We start from the raw sequence: 9,261 nt of genomic DNA, 5'->3' as shown, positions 1-9,261 counted from the left end.
AATAATTACTGGCTTTTGTACTGCTAAAATGGATAATAATTTAATTTTAAAATCTTTTCAAAATTAGGAAAAAATACCAAAACACTTGGGCATGCTTAAATAGCATGTACATGTTATTTTGAAAGCATTTTATGTATAAAATACATAGAGAAAAATTGGGTATCAACACAACTCAGTATACTATCGATTTTGCTATCCCACCATTTGTCTTTGCCGATAGCATTGACCCGTTCAATGTGGTGGTAAGTTTCTCCACCCAGCTTCCTTCTTTCCTCTATCGCCGGAATGGTCTGGCGACTGTATATAGGGTTGCTACCGTTACCGTGAATGATCACTTCTTGGTGATTCCATTCGAACTTTACTGCCTGATGCAGTGTTGATGCTACGGCTCCAGCAGCATGGATCCATGGCCGTTCCAGTAGCAAGTTGTAAGACGCTGGTACATCTATTACCTGGAAATCGACCTCGAACCAGGTTGGTCCCATCTGCAGGCATAGACTAATCTCACCAATGGTGGATCTCTGAGAACTATCGAAGGCTTTTACATTGATTGATCCATCCTTTATCTCATGCAGCCTTTGCCCAACTTCTTGAGTGTTACCAGCGGACAAATGTTAAGACTAGAACCTCCGTTTATCAGGATCCTGGTGATGAAATAATCTTCGCATTGCACGGTGATGTGCAGTGCTTTGTTGTGCCCCAGCCCTTCAGGTGGAAGCTCGTCCTCATAAAAGGTGATCTTATGGCTTTCCAGAACTTGTCCTACCATATAAGCCATTTCCCCGCTAGTGATGTTATTTGGTACATGCGCTTCATTCAGCACCTTCAACAGAGCATTCTTGTGCGTCTCAAAATTTTGCAGCAAAGAGAGAATGGATATTTATGCTGGCGTCTTGTTCAACTGGTCGATGACCTAATACTCCCCCGCCTGTACTTTCCTCCAAAGGTCGTCCGGACCTGTCTCAATGGGGGGTGGCCGATTGGAAGCCTGCTTGCTTGATTCAGCTAGATATTCAGGGGTATAGAATCTACCAGTTCTTGTCATACCCTGTGCTGCGACAGTTTCTTCAGTCCTGGCCTTGCCCTTCTTTCTCGCCTCGGCTGCATAGTCCCACGGTATAGCATTTGTATAGAAGGATGGCGTGGTTGACATCGCCACTTCGAATGGAACATGCGCCTTGGGTGGCAAGACTGCAACCTCAAATGGTGTGGGTGCATTTGCCGGACGAATTCAACCTCAATTGGTACCGGTAATTTTGCGGGTGGCACTACTTCAAACTCAAGAGGTATAGACATATTCACCTCAGCGTCTTCAGACGGTTAGATCTGGACTATGATTGGTTTGAGAGTAATTGCCGATTTCTTTGGGTCATCACCTTCTACAATCAACCCGATTGATCCCTCGGTATCCCAGTCATCTTGTACTTCAATCATGTGGATACCTCCACCCTTATGGTCTGGCAGAGGATTGTTGCGGACGTTTGGAGCGGGTTCCTTTGCCACAATGATCTTGTTATCAATCAGAGATTGTATTTTGTTTTTCAAAGAGCGGCATTCATCGATGGTGTGCCCTTTCATACCGGAGTGGTATGCACAGGACTTGTTTGGGTTAACCCATTGAGAAGGGTTCTCAGGGATTGCAGCAGGGATGGGGGTGACATAACCAGCAGCTTTGATCCTCTCATACAGCTGGTCGATGGGTTCAGCGATGGAGGTATATTGTTTCGGAGGTCTGCGATCAAAATTAGGTCGGGGTCTAGGGAAATTCTGGCTTGCAAGGGGTGATTGATAATGGGATGGTTGAGCATTATAGGTTTGGTAGACATGAGCGGGTTAGGAGTATCTGGGGGAAGTAGGTTGATATGTAGGAGGTGGAGATGATTGATAAGTTGGTGGCGGAGCTTGGTACGAGGGTGAGGGTGCTTGGTAATTTGGGGTTGGCTGGTATGTGATTGGAGGTTTTGGGTAAGTTTGGTACTTGAGGAGAGACTTGGTCCTTTGTGCAACCATCACGGCCCCCATGTCCCTTTTCTTGGACACACCACCGGACTATAAAGCCCTATTTGTAGCTTGCAAGGCTTCGAAATTTGTAACCATACCACTTTTAGTACCTTCTTCAATTCTTTCACCTAATTTGATAATGTTGGAGAACTTGTGGTTCTCAATCATCATCAGTCGTTCATAGTACTGCGGGTCCTGAGCCCAGACAAAGAACTTGTTCATTTGCTCCTCTTCTAAGGCGGATCTGACCTTAGCAGCTTCGTACCTCCAGCGAGTAGCATACTCGCGAAATGTCTCCGTGGGATTCTTCTTCAAATTCTTGATATAGAACACGTCTGGCGCATTCTTTGTATTAAACCTGAATCTGTCCATAAAGTCAGATGCCATGCCCATCCAGCTTGACCACATCTTGGGATATTGGCTGATGTACCAAGATAATGCATCTCCTTTCAAACTCCTCATGAACAGCTTCATGCAGATCCTTTCATCCTTCCCTACTCCAACCAGCTTGTCGCAATATGTCCTCAGATGGACCCTTGGATCACCCGTACCATCAAATATTTCGAACATAGGAGGTTTGTACCCCTCAGGCAGTTCGACATTAGGCTGTATGCAAAAGGTCCTCATAGTTCAGCCCCTCGATTCCTTTGCTTCCCTCGACGCCCTGAATCCGGCTGGTTAGTTTCTTAAGTTCCTCAGCCAAGTTCCTGATAAGCAGATCCTTTTCATCAGACTCAAGTGTGCATGAGATAGGTTGGGTGGAGTGTGGCATGGTCTCCACGTAGATAGTATTGTTATGGTGGCCTGGTGTATGGGTGTGAAAATAGTCGTTTGTGGAGTTCTGAGGTTCTGGGATGAGTAGTGAAGTGTTGTTTGGAGTATGGCAGGTGTTACATTGGTTCTTTGGTGGAGCAGCGTGATGGTGAGGTGCGGGATGATTCTGCTGTTTTAGGGTTTTGAGCGTTAGAGAAGTTGATATCTGGGGTGTTGAGGGAAAATGACAGGTTTGCCAGATTTCGAACCTGATCGAGCTCTTCCTGGAATTTCAACAGTTTCTGTTCCAGCTGTGACGTATTCTCTTTAGGAATCCGAATACCCTGGACATCAGTGGCCTCTACCCGTTCAGCTGTGTTCTCCTTCCTGATGTTGTTTAAATCTTCCATTTTATTCTTGCCTTTAGAGGGACTAAGAGGAGGAGTGAGTGGAGGGCCCCTGGATCTTGTGAAATAAGATGATGATGCTAGAGCGCACGAACTAACCTTTGGGGAGGGGAATAATAAAAAGAAATAAAGCAATAAAAACAAAAGGTAATCAAGTCAGTGAGGATTATAAAAAGTATTGCAATATTTAAACACATAGTGAAGGAATGTAAAGCGTGTCCTAATTTGGGAACCTCTTTGTGCCCGAGGTAGGCCTAGCGACAAATAGACTTGGAGAACTTTTAATGCTAAATCTCTCATTTTATTGATAAAAAATAGGCGAATCCCAAAATGACACTAAATAAGCAAGGAATAAAAGTCACTAATGGCCATCGGCCTTATTACATTTATAAAGCGAAAAAGTAAATTCCTATCTATTTGGTCCCAGAAGGGCCTTCCCCAGATTCGGCAGCCTTGGCTCCGTCGAACAGCTTCCCCAATTCGTGAAGTCCCAGCAACAGGTATGCTCTGGATAGATGTCCACCTTCAGTCCCTTCAGTCTTCAACCCTTTTAAGAAATGTTCCCTCTAGTTCTACTATGCCTCGCTCCAAGTATCCTAGCCTTTTGTTGGTACTGATAGCCATGTCTTTCCATTCCTCAATCAGCTTCTTGTTGGACTCGTGTATCTCGCGGTATTCATTCTCGCATTCATGGATTGTTTTGCACAACTGGTTATATTTGACTTGCGCCTTGGCTTTTTCATCTATGATCCTGCGGCCTTGAACGAACCCTGGCTTGCCCAGACCAGCCCATTTGTCTTCCAACCAACCAGAATAGAAAGGGGTACAACCGGCATGATATCTGTCTGGCTCGATGGTGTCTTTCCCCATTACGATCTTGCAGTGCCACATGTGCTGGGCTTAGCACTTGTGGGGACTGTCATCATTTTTGAAGTCAGCTCGAAGATGGCTCATCTTGTCGACCCTGGGTATGACTTGCTTCCTACCTGCTTGCCTCATAACTCGAAGAGGGACGTAAGGGTATGTTCCTCTTAGACCAATCAGTATCAGGAAAGGTGCATCTCTGGATCGGGCGATGAACTCCTCTGTCGGAAACCACTCGAACATCCATTAAACCTGTTCTTCAGTCAGATTATCAAAGAGCTCAACCCATCCATTGGCATTCTCAGGCTGAGCGAACATGTTGGGGATGTAATTCATTCGCTTTGGATGGTGGAAAGCGATGTGATCATCCCAGGCCCTTCGCTGAATTTCTTGTCGGTATTCGCCCTTTTGGAGATGTTCCACGAGCCAAAGCTGAAGTAGTAGATTGCAGCCTTCGAAGTGTCTTGCTCCTCGTTGATACTTCTCTAAGGCTCGGAATATGCCTGCAATGATCATGGGTACAATGCTGAATGTCTGCTCACCAATCCCCTCCATTAGGGTCTTGGTTACCATAGCCAGCCTAGTATGGATTCTCCCTTTCTTCATTGGAAACACGATCAGACCCAGGAAGCAAAACATGAAGACGAACACCCTACGATGGATATGTCCCAAGGAGGTGATGGCAAACTCGTCATGGTAGGTACGGTATGATTTGCTGTCATCGTACCTTTCATAAAGTTAGTCAAAAGGGATATACGATTCCTTTAGGCATACCAATTTTGCGTTCTTCTTCAAACCCATCATTTTTAAGAAACTCTTGCCTATGCGATTCTCAGGCATTAGCAAACCCGGGGTTTCCCACACTAGGCCGGCCAGTCCTCCTATCTCCTCTAGCAAAGGTGTCATTTCTATGTCCCCAAAGTGGAACACGGCCCTTTCACGATCCCAAAATAAGGTAGCAGCTTCTATTATCATGTTGTTAGGCTGGATCTCCAGGAGGGATGGTAGATTACCCAGACATTTTCTAACGAGGGTTTTGTCACTAGAATGCAAATCTTCCCACTAACTCAGCAATCTTGGGTAGATATTGGTGACCATGCCGAATCTGGGGACTTCGTGCCTCATATCTCTGCAAGACAAACAAGGTTAGGCCCTTACCCCCACCAGACTCGACTATTTAACATCAACAATTAGCATGAAGCATTTAGTTCTCCAAATAAATGCACAAAACGTGATGATGTCTGTTTGGGTTTAGGGAAACCCAGTAGACTTTTGGACAAGGCTATCTTAAAGGATCATTATATGGACAACATAACTGACCCGGCTAGGTTTGACCATGATGCATGCACAATTTAAACAGAGTAAGGTTTCTATGGGGTTTTAGACTGGTACCCTTGAGCGGACAACTCAAGGGGGAAGGCACGGAACCGTCGACTGCACCGCTGATCGACTAGTTTTACCGTAAATAAGCCTTTCCAAATTTAGGGGGTAATGATATAGGAAGGGCGCAACCACTCATCAAGCTTTGCTATAAATTTATAATTTAAAGCAGTAGTAAAGGAAGGAAACAAGAAAGATACGTCAGTTGCTCTTGAAGGAGAAATTAAACGCTTAAAGGAATTAAACAAATAATTGCACAAATTCACAATAAATGGTCTGAAATGGTAAAAGCCTAAGGTCCCCAGCAGAGTCGCCATGCTGTCACGCCCCCTTTTTCTCGTAAAATCGGGTTCGTGACGTTTCGGTTGAGACAACTCGTTCCTTTTGGGAAAGGGGTTTGCATTTTGAAGAGTTTCCCCCTAAGGATTTAAGGTGCGTTAGGGCACCTATAAGGTTCATCTATAACTACGTTTGTTAACTAGAGATAGGGTAAGGGCTTGAAATTATCCTAAGGGGAAGGTGTTAGGCACCCCTTAGGATCCACTAGTGTGGTTCCCGGCCAGACAGTTTTTGTGAATTTGTACAATTAGCAGATAAAACAGTATGGCTCAAATAGTAGGGGATTTGAGTTTAAATACACAGGTGTTTGAAAAGCAATTAGTCACAAAGCAAGATTTTAATCTAAGCATACTTGGGAATGTAAGGGGGTATCCTAGGTTTGTTCATAATATGGATCACATCAATGCAATACACGGTAATCACTCCTTGGAAAGGGGCTACGCGTGGCATTAGAGCACCAGTCATCATATCCATATCTACCCTTTCCCGCCCCGTGAAGGTAATTAAAGCGAAGGTTGGTCTCGACCCCTATTGTATGCTGTTACCCGTCCCTTCCTATCAGTCCCGGAGGAATTTAGGACTCCTATCCTATAAAAGGGGTGGGGGTTCTGGGCAGACCCTCAGGTTTAAAGGCAAAATACTAGGCAACAAACAAGAACACATAGGACTGCATTTAGGGGGAAAACATAGAAAACAGATAGAAGGCTCAGATACACCTCCACAAGTAATGCACACAGACATCACGACTCATACACAGGTAAGGTCCATATTTAGATCCTAACAAGGTATTTAAGTGATAACAATAGAACCAGATTTATTACATGACTTAGAAAAGAAGTCCGAATCAGGCTTGCCTACTAGTTTTAACACGTTGACAGTTAAACACTAATCACAAAGACGGTTCTGGTTTTATTTAAAGTTGATTGCCTAAGGCTTGCCTAGGCTCGGAACACAGATGACTACATTTTATATAGTGAAACAAGGCAGGTTTCTTAAAGCGAACTCTTGAGTCCTTATAGGCATGATATCTAATGACAAATCAATAGAGTTTTTGAAAGAAATTGTTTTAGAGAAAATAAACCGTTAATTAAACCAGTTTCAAAACGAACTAAAACGTGGACTGGATTGATTTATTTAACTATACTAATTAAGATCTATAGGCAGAATTTCTAGAGTTATCCCCTATAGGTATGACATCTAGTTGTTTAACACTGATTTCAGAAACTTGGCAGGAATGATGACCAATGAAAGAAAACATGTAACACTTGTTATAACAGAAGCTGGATTAAATTATATCCTATAGGCATGGCATCTATTTGTGAAACTGATTTTGAGACCTATTAAACATGATTTCTAACATGGTAAGGCAAGTATAGTAAAATCCTACTAAACATGATTTCTAACATGGTAAGGCCAAGCATAGTGAAATGTAAAGTCCTATAGGCATGGTTTCTAACATGGTAAGGCCAAACATAGTTAAATGTAAAGTCCTATAGGCATGGTTTCTAACATGGTAAGGCCAAACATAGTGAAATGTAAAGTCATATAGGCATGGTTTCTACCCGCCTTACCCCACAAACATGTAAATGCCCGCCCTTTTCACTAATTACCCCAATATTCGTTTACAAATTGTTACATACCATGTGAATGAATTACATAAGAAAAGTAAAAATTACACCATAAAGAGCCTGAAACAGGCCTAGACTTTCAGCACCTGATTAGGACTTCCTCCCTGAGTTATACAATAAACCACCTCAAGTGCCAAGATTGTTCCATAGCCTTTCTCATATCTAGGTGTGTCAGAGTTCCCTAAGGACCTCAAGGGATCCCGAGCAGTGCTCACTCCCAGATTGCATAACCAAAATAGAGTAAGTGCAGTGTAGAAATGCCAGCTTTTATGTGTCCAAGTTCAGAGGGAACTCAAGGGTCCCAAGGCAAGGCTCACACAAAAGGGGCAGAACCTAGTGGCCTAAGAGTATGTGTGAGAGTGCTTAACATAGATTTAAAAGAGTTGAGTTGGAAACAATTTTGAAAATGATTAGTTTGAAATAAGTTTTGGAAGGCAGTAGAAGAGTTTGCCTTAGTGAAAAGAAAAGGAACATAACAATCAGCAGCTGAAAAAAACAAATCATAGTGCAAACACAAACAGGGAAAGGAGGCATTGGGAACATACAGGTTTGAAACCACATAAATGGGGAAACATTTGATGCGACAAATATACAGAACAGCTATGAATCCATTGAACAAATCAGTCATGGTAACAGACATTTAAAACATAGGGAAGAGTGCAGCAGGATCATGTTGAAGACAAGGGTTTTGTTGAACGAATTTTGACACTACATGGTTATACCAGTTAGGGAGGGGTAAGGGAACTAAGTGAACATGCTGGACAAGTATCAATGAACTACGTAAAGTATGATATGATGATTACACACAAGGCAAGAATTTAGACATGCTTGACAACATCAATCATAGAAACAAATTGAATAACTAGTACTGTAGCAAGCATGGATGTATAGGCATGGAACGTATAAAGTTGAGTTTCAAATTTAAACTAGAGACATACCAGTTGAAGAAGTAAAGTGCAGAAAGTAAAGCAAGTAGAGTTCCACAGTCTAGCCCTGGTTTTCAGCCGGCTAGACAAGCAGTTAGCACAAGTGGCAGAGAAAGAAGAGAGAGTTTGAGTGTGTGTATGTGTATTCCGAACTATTGCTCGTGTCTTAAGACTGTAGAAGAGAGTCATTTATATAGTAGTTTGAAAACTGGTTAAAATAAGGCAAGAATCAATTCTTCAGTAATTATAGAACTCAGTATAAAAAATTGGTTCAAATCTCCCTTTAATTAAGGGAGTCAGTCTAAATGGTAAAGAGCAGGTGGCAAGTAAGGAAAGAAATCTTACACGGCCGGAGTATAACAAATAAGGAAAGATTTCAAAATAGTACTAGTATAGAACAAGTAATTAAGTATAGGTTCAGAAAATTTTCAAACTAAGGAGACAATCAGTAGCAATGCAGACTAGGCAAGGAAAATTAATTAAGGCAAGCAACTAATCAAATTAAGTGGAAAGGTAGGGGTCGGGGGGTCTAAAGGGAAATGTTCAAATCACACCAAGTAATAAGGAATTCAGAATCAATCAAAGAGAAAATCATGGAAAAGAGTCAGCATGTTTAACATATAAATAGAGTAAGACATGGGTAGTCAAGAATTAGCACACAACTCTAGCAAAACATGAAGATAAAACGATACTGAATCAGTGAGAAAGATGTAAGTCTTGATACGAACAGTCAAGATGAACACAAACACATAGAATTGATGTAAGTCTAGGATGAGAAACTCAGGTGACTTTTTGTGCCCACTGCTAAAAATTACAATATCATCAACATATGCCAGGTGATTAATTTGAGGTCCTCTCTGGTTCATGTGAAATGGAGTGAATTCAGGATTTGGGTGTAGTCCATTTAGTGACCTGGATATACTTCAGCAGCAATAATAAATAAGGATGGTGACAAGGGTACTC

This window comes from Nicotiana attenuata, chromosome 1 (assembly GCF_001879085.1).
Source record: "Nicotiana attenuata strain UT chromosome 1, NIATTr2, whole genome shotgun sequence".
Taxonomy (NCBI): Eukaryota; Viridiplantae; Streptophyta; class Magnoliopsida; order Solanales; family Solanaceae; genus Nicotiana; species Nicotiana attenuata.
The sequence above is the reverse complement of the archived record's forward strand: the minus strand, read 5'-3'. Positions refer to the sequence as shown.